We start from the raw sequence: 14,675 nt of genomic DNA on the forward strand, positions 1-14,675 counted from the left end.
TTCCATCAAGGTCTGGAATGAGTATGGCCAAATGCCATCCACTCCACGTAGGTTTTTCTTTTGTAGCCTTTTGTTCATTTTTTTTTTAATAATCAAAACTGGCCTTTAACAGAGACACATTTGTTATCCTTCTACAGTGCTGATCAAATTATTCTTAGATACTAAATGATGTATTTCACACTTTCAATCACTACCAGGCACTCACTGTCTGAGAAAATCTTGAAATCATCAACATTTCAGTGGGTGGGCTATCTTTGGCAATTAAAATATAACTCAAAATTTTGAAGAGTTTAGTAAAATGCCAAGCTTTTTAATTAAACTAAAAAAAAAGATTTTATTTATTATTCATGAGAGACACACAGAGAGAGGCAGAGACATAGGCAGAGGGAGAAGCAGGTTCCCTTTGGGGAGCCTGATGTGGGACTTGATCCCAGGACCCTGGGATCACGACCTGAGCCAAAGGCAGATGATCAGCCACTGAGCAACCCAGACATCCCTTAATTAAACTTTTTACTTTGAAGTACCAGTAGATTCACAGGCAGGTGTAAGAAATAATACAGAGAAGTCCTGCCTACCCTTTGCTCAGTTTCCTCCATGGTAGCATCTTACAAAACTATAGTAAAATATCATGACCAGGACTGATAAGTGATGTAGTCAAGATCTAGAACATTTCTATCACCACAAGGATCCCCACCCCACGGTGACCTGTCAGAACACACGTACCTCTCTCTCCCTCCTTCAGCTCCATCTCTCATTCCCAAACCCTATTAACCGTTAGTCTGGTCTCCATTTTTATAATTTTGTCCTTTCAAGAATGGTACACGAGTGGAATCGTACAGCACATAACCTTTCAAAACTGGATTCTTTCACTCAGCATAATTCCATCAAGATTCATCCACTCTGTTCCATGTGATCATTCCTTTTTATTGTTGAGCTGTATTCCATTGTGGATATACCACAGTTTGCTTACTAGGGCATCATGTGAGAAATATCTGTTGTTTTCAGTTTGGGGCTGTTACAAATAAAGCTGCCATGAATGTTTGTGGGCAGGTCTTTGTGTGAACCTAAGTTTTTACTTCCCTGGGAAAAATGTCCAACAGTACAATTGCTGGGTCAGATGGTAATTGAATGCTTAGTTTTGTAAGAAACTGCCAAATTGTTTTTCCAAAGTGGCTGAATCATATTACTTTCCTACAGAAATGTATGAATGTCAGTTTCTCTGTTTCCTTGCCCACATTTGGTATCACTATTTTTATTTTAGCCATTCTGATAAGTGTGCAATGATATACCATGATATACCATGTCTTTTTATTTTTTCATTTTTTTTACCATGTCTTTTTAATGGCTGAATAATATCCCATTGTGTATATATACACCACATCTTCTTTATCTATTCATCTGTCAGTGAAAATTGGGCTGCTTCCATAATTTGGCTATTGTAAATAATGTGCTATAAACATAGGGATACATGTATCCCTCTGAATTAGTGTTTTACATTTTTTGGGTAAATACCCAGTAGTGCAATTACTGGATCATTGGGGTAGTTCTATTTTTAACTTTTTGAGACACCCCCATACTGCTTTCCAGAGTGGCTGTGCCAGTTGGCATTCCTACCAAAAGTGCAAGAGGGTTCCTTTCTCTCCACATCCTCACCAACATTTATTGTTTTTTTTTTTTGTTTTTGATTTTAGCCATTCTGACATGTGTGGGGTGGTATCTCACTGCAGTTTTGATTTGCTTGAAATGTATTTCTTAAATAATAATACTTGAAAGTTAAAATCCTCCTTGATCTGAGGCTACAGAACAGATGTTGTATTGATAGGCCTGAAAACAACATTAATTTCATTGTATGTCCATCAGAATCAGTCTGTATTTGGAATCTTTGAAGCCAGGCATTGACTTTTCCTTTCCAGCTACAAACATCCTAGATGGATGGCATCTTATTCCAAAATGAGGTTATTTTGCCGACATTGAAAATCTACTGTTGAGTGTAGCCACCTTCATTAACTTAGATCTTCTGGATAACTAGTTGCAGCTTCTACATCAGCACTTGCCATTTCACCTTGCACTTTGATGTTATGGAGATGGCTGTTTCCCTTAAACCTCAAGAAGCAACTGCTACTAGCTTCAAACTTTCCTTCTGAGCTTCCTCCCTCTCTCAGCCTTTGTAGAACTGAAGAGAGATAGGGCCTTGCTTTGGATTAGGCTTTTGTTTAAGGGAATATTGTGGCTGGCTTGATCCTCTTTCCAGACCACTACACTTTCTCCTCATCAGCAATAAGATTCACTTTCTTAACATTCATGTGTTTACTGGAATAGCATTTTTAATTTCCTTCAAGAACTTTTCTTTTGTACACAAATTGGATAGCCGGTGCAAAAGGCCTAGCTTTTGGCCTATCAGAGCTTTCAACATGCCCTTTTCACTAAGCTTAATCATCACTAGCTTTTAGGTTAAAGTGAGAGACATCCAATTTGTCCCTTCACTTGAACACTTAGAGGCTGTTGTAGGGTTATTAGTTGGCCTAATTTCAACATTGTTGTCTCCCAGGAAGCAAGGAGACTCAAGGACAGAGAGTGAGCTACAGAATGGCTAGCCAGTGGAGTGGTCAGAATACATATAATATTGATCAATTAAGTTCACCATCCTATACATGGGCATGGTCTGTGATGCCCCAAAACAATCATAATAGTAATATCAGAGATCACTCCTCACTGGCCACCATAACAAATATAATAACAATGAAAGTTTGAAATACTATGAGAATTGCCAAAATATGAAAGAGATATGAAATGAGGAAATGTTGGAAAAACGTTGCCAATAGATTTGCTCAAAGCAAACCTTCAATTTGTAAAAAACGCAGTATCTGAGAAGTACAATAAAACCAAGCACAGTAAAACAAAGTATTCCTGTTATGATATCTCCTCCAATCTAATCTTATTCATACAAAAATGTACAAAATACTGTACATACTCAAAAAGCTATCAGGAAAAAAATGGATCTTTCACCTAAAAGACAATGGGATTAATGAGGCTAGTTTCAATGATCGAATCAAGGGGTTGACAAATCCTCAAGAGAAAATATACTCATTGTATTTCCTCATGGAATGCTTGATATATGCACTAGGTATGTGTCCAAATGACCTTTTGGTCTGAGAGCCTTCCCAGTGGTTTTACTCATATATACATGAAATGTATTCTTATCTATACCATCCTTTAAGAAAGTTCCCCAATCTCCTGTAAATTATTGTGATCACACCTTTGTGCAACCCCTTTCCCTGCTCATTTGCTCTCAAAGCTGCCTTGTAAAATAGCCAAAAGGAGGATGATAATGATAATATTATAGGGGACAAAATTAACATACCATGTTTAAACATATCCCCAATGTTAAATCATTCAATGACAATGTGAAGAGAGAAAATCTTGTTTGTAAGATTTGTTAGAAGAGAGAAGAGTTTGGTCTAGGGCTAGGTATTCCCCATTCCTGAGGTAAGAGTGTTCTGGGCCCTCTGAACAAGGTGGGAACAGGTGCTACTCTCAGGCCTGCACCAATTTCTAAACCTTTTTCTGTGATTCTTTTTTACGATTCCAATATTTTCTTCATATGCATGGGCTAATCAATATTCGATTGACTACTCCAGGGGGATCCTCTGAAGATCTCAAAATTCTCTTCCCTCCACTACTCTTGTCCTGGGAACTCTAGTCCCCAGGCCTTAGTCTCCCTAATTTTCTTAGCTCTATGTCCCCAACTCTGGGAGTCTGCAGGGATCTTCCTGAGATCCCCTATGACCTGGCGGCTTCGAGGCTATAAGCTGGGGCCCCTCGAGGGCTTACCTCATTTGTTGACCATATTTCAGGATCACTGTCCTTATTGCCTGGTGTGTCTTCACATTTTGTCTCTTTTGGTTTTTCTTGGCTGGGACCGTGGGGAGTCACTTCAGGTGGGAGACTAAATCCAGTCCTTATAATTCCATCTTGGTCAAAAGCTCTTGGTGGCTTTTTTGGTTTTCATTTCCTAAGTGGTTGCAGCAGGAGTTAGACAGCTGCCTTAAGTTCTTGTGCAACATTACTATGGCCATCCCGAGTGTCCTCCCTGCCCCTGTAGCCACTAAAGATGGGGCAGGGTGGGAGCTCAGTTGTGGAAGAATACATGCACAGATGTGGTTGGAGAGAGGCTGAGGAGCTTGGATTTTATTCTCTAAGTGATGTGATACCTCTGAAGATGTGTTGATGTTGGGAAAGAGATAATACAACCTATTTTCACAAATGACTGAGACACCTTTTGTAGGGCCAACTGCAGAAGCTGGGATGTAACAGGTGCTCAGTAAACATGTGTTGAAATGAGAGGGTGGAAACATGGGGGTGAGCACGTTGCCACTGCAGCAGAAGGGTGAAACCAGAGCACGTGGAGGAACATGGAGACTGGGAGTCTTAGAATGACTATGAAGCTGAAATCAACAGGGCATGGCCACTGGTTGGGGACAGACCAGCATGAGGGAGAAGAATGAGAGTAGGAGATGATTCTGAGGCATATATTGAGAATGAGAGCCTGATGCTAGCAGTATGCCAGGGGCCTGTGGGAAAGAGGCAGTCTTTGAAGAATAACCAGTGTGACCTGGGACACATAAAGCTGGTTGCCAGGGACCTGCCCACAGAGATGTTCATGATCAGTTAGAAAGGTGGGCCTGGAGCTCATGATGAAGATCAGGAGAGGAGATGCAGACTAGGTGTCATCTCTACAGAATCAATATGTGTCTTCCTCTGTGGGTACCCTTTGATATATCTGATGACCTGGGGTTTACTCATTCCCTCTTCCAGATCCACCAGACTGCAGGGGATTAGGGTGCTTCAGACTCCCCAGAGAAGAGGGCATTCCTGGATGAAATTGCCATGATCACCTTAAAGATACACCAGAGATAACCTGAGATAGTATGTAGAAATCTTAAATATATATATATCAGGGGGTAATTTTAAAAACTAGAACCAATATAGTGACAGCTCATAATGTACCATAACCAAAAATATAATCAATGCCTTAATTTTGTCCTCAACCTAAAAATTTCAACTTTATTGACCATATATTCCACTGTTATGAAAAGAAATGCCCTTCTGAAAAGAACATTAACTTTGTATATACTCTCATTTGCAACCAAATAAAACCTCTCAAAAATACCCCACAAATCACATCCTTTTTTTGAATATGCATCATGAGGCAAACACCGCTTTATGTCTCATGGAGTGTATTCATTTGAAACACACACCAAAAAAGACTTTTTTTCTTCTTCTTCCAGTTGTTAAAATGCTTGGCTTCCCCCCGCCCCCCCCCGATAATGGCACACCACCTGGAATTATGCTTATGTGTTTTTTTGGAATTCTCTTTCTGGCTTAAATAATACCTTTACTTCTGCCCTTTGACAGCGTTATCAGAGATTCCTCCGCAAGCACTGAAATCCATGTTCTATAAAATATTTTTATAAGGTCATTCAAAATGGCAAGTGTGAAAACAAGGCATGTCTTCACTGTGGATGCTAAGTTTCGCTGCCAGCCACTGTGCATACTCACTCCCATAAAATTTGCCCAGAGGACAAATGGTCTTATGTTCATTTCTATTAGCTCCCCGACTATTTGTCCCCCTACATATTTCTTTTCTTTCTTTGAATTAAAAAAGAGATCCCATAGGAGACCATTATCAGCCACAGCATAAAAATTAAGTGAGGAGACCATAGCTAACAGTAATTTTATGTCTGTTATAATTAAGGGATGGGAGTTGGGCTTTATCAGAATTATCCTATTGAAGCTTATTAATTACTCAATGCAGGGATGTCTATCTTAGAGGGTCTTTCATGGTAGGAATGGGACTCAAATGTGGAAAAACCGGACGTTAGAAAAGGTGGATGGAAGTGTAGGGGATTATGACCAGAGACACTATGATATCCCCATCCTGCTCTGTGTTCCAGGTGGGTAGGGCCATCCTTGGTAACTTCCAGGGCTTAGAATCTCCTGCATGGAAGCATAAGGTACACTCGCAATTGGGTCGTTCTGCTCTGAGCATGAAGCAAAAGATTTCAAAACTCTGCACAAGTAGTTCTCATGTCACCAGCTTGAATGCAAGCATCCTCTGTGGGTCTTTTCCATCTGTCCCCTGCTCCCGAATCCCAGGCCTGTCCAGTTCAGGCCTTCATTCACACCTACATTCCTGGACAACCTACCCCAGCTTCCCAACTGCTCTCTGCCTCTTCTGACCCACCTTACCCAGGTGGAGTATTCTCTAATTGCAGTCCTTTCTTATGTGACTTTGCCTCTTGAATCCAAATGTGACTCCAATTTCAAGGTCCAGGTTGAATCTCATTTCCCCCAGGGTCTTCTTCTCCAACAGCCGATATCCCAAGGAATTTTTCCTCCTTTGAAGCCCCAGGATGACCTGCACCATGTATTCTTGATTGCACTGTGATGTTAGACACTGGCCATAGACTGTTACCTGACATTGCATGCAGATCTGCGTTGGGAGGGGCAATCTGCCAAGGACCCTGAGCATACCTGCAAACTCCTGCTGGGCTTGCCGAGAAGAGAAACCTGGACTGCTCATTACCCCACTCGTTTCCCAGGGTTGGGTTTGCAAGAAGCAACCTTGAGGAAGGAGGTATCCTTAACCTCAGACAAAGTGTAGGCTTATTACAAATGCAGCAAATTCTCCAGGCTCAGGGATTCTCTCCCATAATGCAGTCTCACTGCGTGTGCAGGCATTCATGATGGGCCCTTTGCAATTGTCCCAAAAGACTTGAGGGCCACAGGGAACTGACACAAACCAACATGAAGTTCTGGCAGTTGCTTTTGCCATGAGTAACAGAGTCCTTTGTCTCTGAGTCAGGGGTCTCATGTCTTCTGCCTGAGAAGTGACAGTAAATGCAACAGGCTACTGTGTTAGCTTGAGAGCAAGTACAATCTCAGACCCTGCATAGTTCCTGACAGTATATTTCCATTTTAATTTTGAGAGGACAGCAAGAACAGAGACCCAGTCTTCTGTTATTATTTATAATAGAATACCTCACTCAAAATAAGCGACTGGTAAACACTTGTTTGAAAATGTACAGGATGTTTCATTGTTCTTTTCTGAGTTTTAAGAGAAGACTGGAAGGAAACGAGATGCTGAATTTCTAAATTTCCAACCACACACACAGAAAAATTCACCATCACCCAAGTAAATTCATGGATAAGCAAAGACTCTGAATTAGAACTCTCATTGGTAGTATGATCTGTGTGTGTGTGTGTGTGTGTGTGTGTGTGTGTGTGTGTGTAAAATTTGTGACTTCTCTTTTCCATAAAATTTTTCAAGTGATGAGCACATCTTGGAATAGATCCCAGGCCATTTAATTTGTCTCTGTAGAAAGCAGTTCTTGCAGACAGAGGTCTTCGTGGCTGGCTTGAATACTGATCTTACAAATGGAACTAAAATTAGGCTCATATAGAAAAGGTGAGTGATTTACGAAGGAATTTGTGAAAGTTATTTCCAGATGCAAACATTCTACTTAGGATCCCTACAAATTTAAGTGAATTTTGGTCTTGCTTTGGCCTCTTGAGCATCATCAATAACACAAATGCTACTAGAAGAGGACAGGTTTGCTTCTCATACAATATGTGCTGTTTGTTCAATCACACTTTTAACTTTGAGCAAGGACTCAGGGGAGATTTACACTCCTCACAATGGTGCAGAACTGCACCTTATTTGGTAATTCAAAACCTGTTCTTTGCCCCCTGAAGCAATAGCTTTTGGTTTCTAGTTGGTGGATATAAATTGCTTAGATAACTATATAAGTTACAGTAATTCACAGACTAATTATTTTCTTGTAATTCTATCAAGTTTTAACATCAAGAAAACAATTTGCCATGTTCCTGAAATTCAAGAAAGGGTAATCAGGTAAAAAATAAGCTCCTCTACCTGTGTGTGTGTGAGTGCATGTGTGTGCACATATATGGATCTTTGTATATGTATATTAGTTAGTTTTTTCAAAATTTCCTTTTGATTTTCTCTTTGACACAGTGGTTGTTTAAGAGCATGTTAGTTTTCACATATTTGTGAATTTTCCAGTTTTCCTGCTGTTATGATTTCTAGTTTCACTTTATTGTGGATGGAAAAGATACTTGGTAGGATTTCAATCTTCTTAAGTTTATGTTAAGACTTGTTTTATGCCCTAACCTGTAATCTATCCTGGAGAATGTTCCGTGTATTCTTGTGGTGATGAATGAAACACTCTGTATGTATCTGTTAGGTCTATTTTGTTCAAGTTCACTGCTTCTTTATTGATTTTCTGTCTGGATGTTCTATTCATTATTGAAAGTGGCATACTGAAGTCTACCATTATTGTTTTGCTGATTTCTCCTTTCAAATATGTCAATATTAGTTTATCTATGTAGGTACTGTGATGTTGAGTGCATATTTATTTACAACTGCTATATCTTTCTGTTGAATTGACCTTTATCAATGACCTTCTTTGTCTATAAACAGTTTCTGACTTAAGGTTTACCTTGTCTCATATAAGCATAGCCACCCGTTTTCTTTGGTTAACATTTACATGGAATATCCTTTTCCATCCCTTAGCTATTAGCCTATGTGTATCCTTGAATCTAAAGTGAGTTTCTTGTAGGCAGCACAGAGTTGGATTTTTTTTAATCCATTCAGCCACTCTATATCTTTTTATTGGGGATTTAGTCCATTTAGATTTAACGTAATTATTGACAGAGAAAGATTTACTAATGCCATTTTGTTAACTGTGTTCTGTTTGTCTGCTAGGCCTTTGTTCTTTTCTCCTTCTCATGTCATCTTCCTTTGTGTTCCAGTCTTCTGTTTTTTTTTTGTGTGTGTGTGTGTGTGATGATTCCTTTCTCTTTTTCTTTTGTTTAACTTTTATAGTTATTTTCTTTGTGATTACCCAGAGGCTTACATAAAATATACTTCTAATGGTCTGTATATATTTTACAAAATATATCTTTCCTATATATTACTTTATAACATATATTTTTCCCATAAATCCAGGATTTTTAAAAACTCACTATGATTCTAACTAGCCTCTAGCCTTAAAACAGTGTCAAACAAAACATTACCATATATTTAGGAAAGAAAAAATACACAAATGTGGTCAAGAAATCTTTGGAAAAGAAGAAGGGCTTTGCACACCTGAAAATGTGCCATACATCTACAATCGCAAAATAGTGTGGCACTGATACAGGAATAGAAGAGTTATAGGTATATAACTATATAGATATATATATATATAGATAGATATATAACTATATAGAAGAGAAGGATACAGATCCTTATCATAATAATGGCACATTATATTACTTGTGTTGGGATAATTAGCCATTTTTAAAAAAACAAATGAGACAAATCTAGATATGAAAAGAACAAGAGAGGAAAATTCTTCCTTGTGAACCTAAACACAAAAATGCTAAGCAAATTACTAAAAAACTAAATCCAGTAAAATATTAAAAGATTCATTATAAGGGGCACCTGGGTAGGTCAGTAAGTTGAGTGTCCAATTCCTGATCTTAGCTCAGATCTTGATCTCAGAATTATGAGTTCAAGCCCATGCTGGGCGTGAAGCTTACTTTAAAAAAAAGCATTATGACCAAGTTTGTTTTATTCCTCCATTATAAGGATGTTTTAACACAAGATGATCTATTAACGGAATTCACCCCATTAAATGAAAACCATATTAAATCTCAAAACCATAGTTAATCTCATATTTAAATTAAATTATTTCATATTTAAATTAAATTATTATATCTCATATTTAAATTAAAATTATTAATTAATTAAATTATTTAATCTCATATTTAAATTAAAACCATATTTAATCTCAATAGATACAAAATAGCGGTTGCAATTCCAACACTACTTTAAAAGCTCCTAATAAACTAAAAATACATGAATGGTCCTTTAAGTTAAGAAGCCCTACAGCAAATATCAGGTAGGAGATGGGGATGGCTACCATTATCACTTCTATTCAACACCATATAGCAGATCTCAACCACTGGAATGAAACACTAGAAAGAAGTAAATTACATATAATTAGAAAAGAAGTAAAGCTGCCATTGTTTCCATATGATATGATTATTTACATATAAAACCCAACAACATTTTCAAATATTTAAATTAAGATTAGTGGACAATGTTGCTGGATGTAAGATCAATATGCAAAATTAATTGCATTATCATATACCAGCAACAAAGAGGAAGAATAATTTTTTCTAAGATATGATTTTAGGGTGCCTTGATGGCTCAGTCAGTTGAGCATCTGACTCTTGATTTTAGCTCAGGTCATGGTCTCAGGGTTATGAGATTGAGCTCTGCATCGGTCTCTGAGCTTGGTGGGGCACCTGCTTGAAAGTCTCTCTGTTTCTTTCCCTTGGCCCCTCCGCCTGCTCGTCCTCTCTCTTGCTCTCTAAAAAAACAAAAAAATATTTTAAAAAGTCTGATTTTATCACAGCAACAAAAATACACTTGAGAAGATAGAAAAATGGATGAAATGATAAATAATATATTGAGAACTAATAAATAAGACAGACTGTAGTCATGAATAGGAAGACTCAATGTCATTAACATGTTAATTCTCTACAAATTAATTTATAAACCTAATTGCATTCCAGTAAATATGACAACAAGATTCTGTGTATCTGTGTATAGACTGACAGGATGACTCTAAAACCTAGAGAGCAGAGTATAAGGCCAAGAATTGCCATGGCAGACTTCCAATTCAGGTAGTAGGGTTGGCAGACTTCCTGAGATGGGGCCCTCCCCATCTGTAGAACAGATTCCAAATAATGTGTGGTTCTTGATGCATTGATGACATTGCAGAAATAGAGGATATCTCCAAAGACCTCATTTCCACTCCTCCTTCCAAATTGGAGGACCAACTTATGAGCCAAAACTAGAACTGGAAGATGTGAGCAGAGAGCAAGTCTAGGAACAGGATTGTCCAGAGGGTAACTGCTAACACCAGAACTGGGATTTGGTTCCTTGGGCTAGCAGTAAAAAGGGTCAATGAATAAAGATTCCAGAATTCAGCTTAGACACTCAAAAGAAACTAAAAGTGTGCAACAATTCCTGGCTTCTAGGAGAGGCAAAGATGAATCGTTTTTGGAGGAAGTAGTCCTCAATTAGGTCCACAGGATTCGTATACATTAGGATTAAGCAAATAGGAGTTCTCAATCAGAAATCATCCTGTATATGAGGACACGAGCCACCCACCAGTGGAAGGCATCAGAAAGAATAAAATGCAGATTTAGATTCTAAAGGACTTCAAATACCGGAATTGTTAGAGATACGGAGTACAGAACAGCTATGTATATGCTTAAGGAAATATTTTAAAATGGAAGCACAATGATAAATCATGAATAAAGATTACCAGAATGAACATCAGGTCTTTAAATTTATTTTATTTTATTTATCTTTTTTTTTTTTAATTTAGCAGCTGGAGATCAGCTCTTGGTTGCCTAAGCCATCTCTTCTGAGTACCAGCTCTTATAAAGGTACACCTGAAGTAAATTTGGATTTTATTTCTTTTGTCTCCTCTTGCATGGAACAAGAGCATAATTAAGCTATCATTGATTTGGAGTATGCTGATTCTTTATTAGTTTATTAAGAGTCATTATGCAGCATGCTATTGGCTTGTGAAATTTATACATCAAATCTGCATTAAGTAATTATGCAAAGACAAGAAAAGGAACTCTAAATTAGTAGATCTAAAAATTATTTAAAAGGTTCAACAAATCTGCTTAATTTTGATAGGTTATGGTAGAGGTGAGAGTTCAAAGATTTAACAGCTGGCACAACTTGAGCACCAGCCAACCAGGCAGAGCTCAGCAATGACAGGGTGCCCATAATGCCCCAAGGCTGGATCCCGAAAGATCCTGGGTTCCAGAGAAAGGCTCAGGGCAGAGGAGTGTAGATATCAAATGTAAGGACTACATACTAATACTTATGGGAGGGAACAATAGTTTTACTTTGGGGTACATTTATAAGTTTAAATTCTTACCAGCTATCAAGACATCATGAAACTGCAGTCATGAAGACACTGTGGTACCAACAGAGGGGAAAAAGAAGATTCATTCATATAAACAAAAAAGTGAGTGTGGGAAATGATGCAAATAAATATTAAAACAATACATGACAGATGATACAAAGAAGATTTTTATTAAGAGAATGAACTATTCAATAATCTAGGTTAAAATAATTGGCTATCCATACATCATACTCATAAATCAATGCCATATAGATGAAGGACATAAATGTGAAAGGAAAAATTAAGTCAAATAAATACATAAGAGTAGCCTTTTGCCCTGAAATAGGGATGGGCTTCTAAAACAAGACAAAAAACAAACCTTATACAAATTAATTAAAAAGACAATCATTAGAAAAATAGGCAATAAACATGAAAGATAATTATCAAAAAAGGAAACAGAAATGATAACTATTTGAAAAGATGATCTATTTCAGTAGTAGCTGAGAAATCCAAATTGCGATCATATAATACCTTTTGTATGCCTGCTAGATTGGCAAAATATATTAAAAAATACTAAGTGCTGGTGATGTGGACCAATGAGGATGCTGACTGATGGGAGCAGAGACTGATACAGTTACTTGGCACCATCTTCTAAAGTTGAGTATTTGCAACAATTGTATTCCTGAAACTATTGTCATAAGCAGCTCTTACCACATGGACCATAAGACATATGCATAGGTATCCATTCAGACCAGTATTGTTACTAACAGCAAATAGGGACCCACTCAGTGTCCTTCCACAAGGGAAGTGATGAATACATTGTGTTATGCTCACAGCTGTGAGAATGAATGAATGAATTACAACTACACAAAACAACATGGATTAATTTTAAGAAAATAAGTAGTAAATGCTTATATACCACTTGTAAAGGTAAGGAAAAAGCACAAAACTAAATCATATTGTATATAGGCGCATGTGCCTATGTGATTAAATTATAAAGAAACAATTAAGGAATAAAAGATATAAAATTCAAGATGGTAAAATATAAAATTCAAATTCTTTGCTGGAGAAGCACACGGGTAGATGCCAAGGACTGGTGATATTCCAGTGAGTCCCAGGTGTTCATTTTAGTATTCTGCATTATAATCTATATAATACTTATTCTATTGTTGTATCCATTATTGCATTAAGAGATACTAAATGGAAATTAAACAAAACAAGGTGAAAGAATCTGTATCCATCACATATCAAGAGCTATTATAAAAGTAGAGTGACAAAAAAACAGAAAAATCGACTAAGGGAGCAGAGGAGTTCACAGAAAGAACCACATGTATATGGAAAACTGACATATGACAAATCAGTAGGAAAAGGATAGTGATAAATGGTACTAAGATAATTGTTTATCCATACAAAATCATTACTAATTACACAACCATTCACAAATGGGAATTTAAAAAACCTAAACCTGAAAAACAGAACTCTACAACTATTAGAAGAGAATGGAAGAGACTATCTTTGTAACTTTGGGGAAGGAAAGTATAGTCAATCTTCGTTATTTGTAAATTCCGTATCTGCAAATTCACGTACTTGCTAAAATCCATTTGCAACCCCAAAAATCACCCACAGTGCTTTCCTGGTCATTTGAGGACATGCATGTAGTGGGAAAAAATTCAAGTTGCCTGATGTGCATACTTCCAAGCTTAAGCTGACAAAGGATATGTTCTGCTTTCTTGTTTCAGCTCTCATACTGTAAACAAGTGTCCTTTTCTAATTAATTTTTTTTTTAAATTTTTATTTATTTATGATAGTCACACAGAGAGAGAGAGAGAGAGGCAGAGACACAGGCAGAGGGAGAAGCAGGCTCCATGCACCGGGAGCCCGACGTGGGATTCGATCCCGGGTCTCCAGGATCGCGCCCTGGGCCAAAGGCAGGCGCCAAACCGCTGCGCCACCCAGGGATCCCAACAAGTGTCCTTTTCATGGCCTATTCAGTGCCATATTTTTTGTGCTTTTTTGTTGTTGATTTTGCTATTTAAAATGCCCCCCAAGCATGGAGTTAAAGTGCTGTATTTCTAAAGTGCAGGAAGGGGGCACCTGGGGGTCTCAGTCGGTTAAGTGTCTACCTTCAGCTCAGGTCCTGATCCTGGGGCCCTGGGATCCAGCCCTGCTCAGTGGGGGAGTCTGTTTCTCCTTCTCCATCTGCCATTCCCCCCTTCTTGCACATGCTCTCTCTCACTCTCAAATAAATAAATAAAATCTTTAAAAAAAAAAGTGCAGGAAGCCTGTAATGTGCCTTATGAGCTTCATTCAGGCATGATTTCTAGTGCTGTTGGCCTTGACTTCAAGTTCAGTGAACCCACAATATATATTAAATATATGTATTAAATAGGGTGTCTTTAAACAGAACGACACATACAACAAAGTTCTATATTGATGGGTTGATGAAAATGTTGTGACCAGAGACTCACAGAAACCTAACCCTGTATTTCCTCTAGGAGCAATGGTTCAGGATTCATTCATTTAGTGTTTGCAATGACTTTATAGAACATCAGTACTATGAATAACGAGGATCAACTATATTTGCTAAACAAGACATAAAAGGAACAATCCAGAAGGAAAAGATTGATAAAATCAACTATATTGCAATGGTGGACCTTCTATATGACAAATGACATC

The 14,675-nt window shown here is 37.8% G+C and overlaps 1 protein-coding gene across 6 annotated transcripts in view; it reads right to left on the reverse strand.

Annotated features, from left to right (window-relative positions):
• Positions 1-14,675, reverse strand: part of FAM189A1 (family with sequence similarity 189 member A1) — a 449,858-nt gene that overhangs the window by 30,484 nt on the left and 404,699 nt on the right. The window lies entirely within an intron of this gene.

The sequence above is a fragment of the Vulpes lagopus genome, chromosome 4 (assembly GCF_018345385.1).
Source record: "Vulpes lagopus strain Blue_001 chromosome 4, ASM1834538v1, whole genome shotgun sequence".
Lineage (NCBI taxonomy): Eukaryota > Metazoa > Chordata > Mammalia > Carnivora > Canidae > Vulpes > Vulpes lagopus.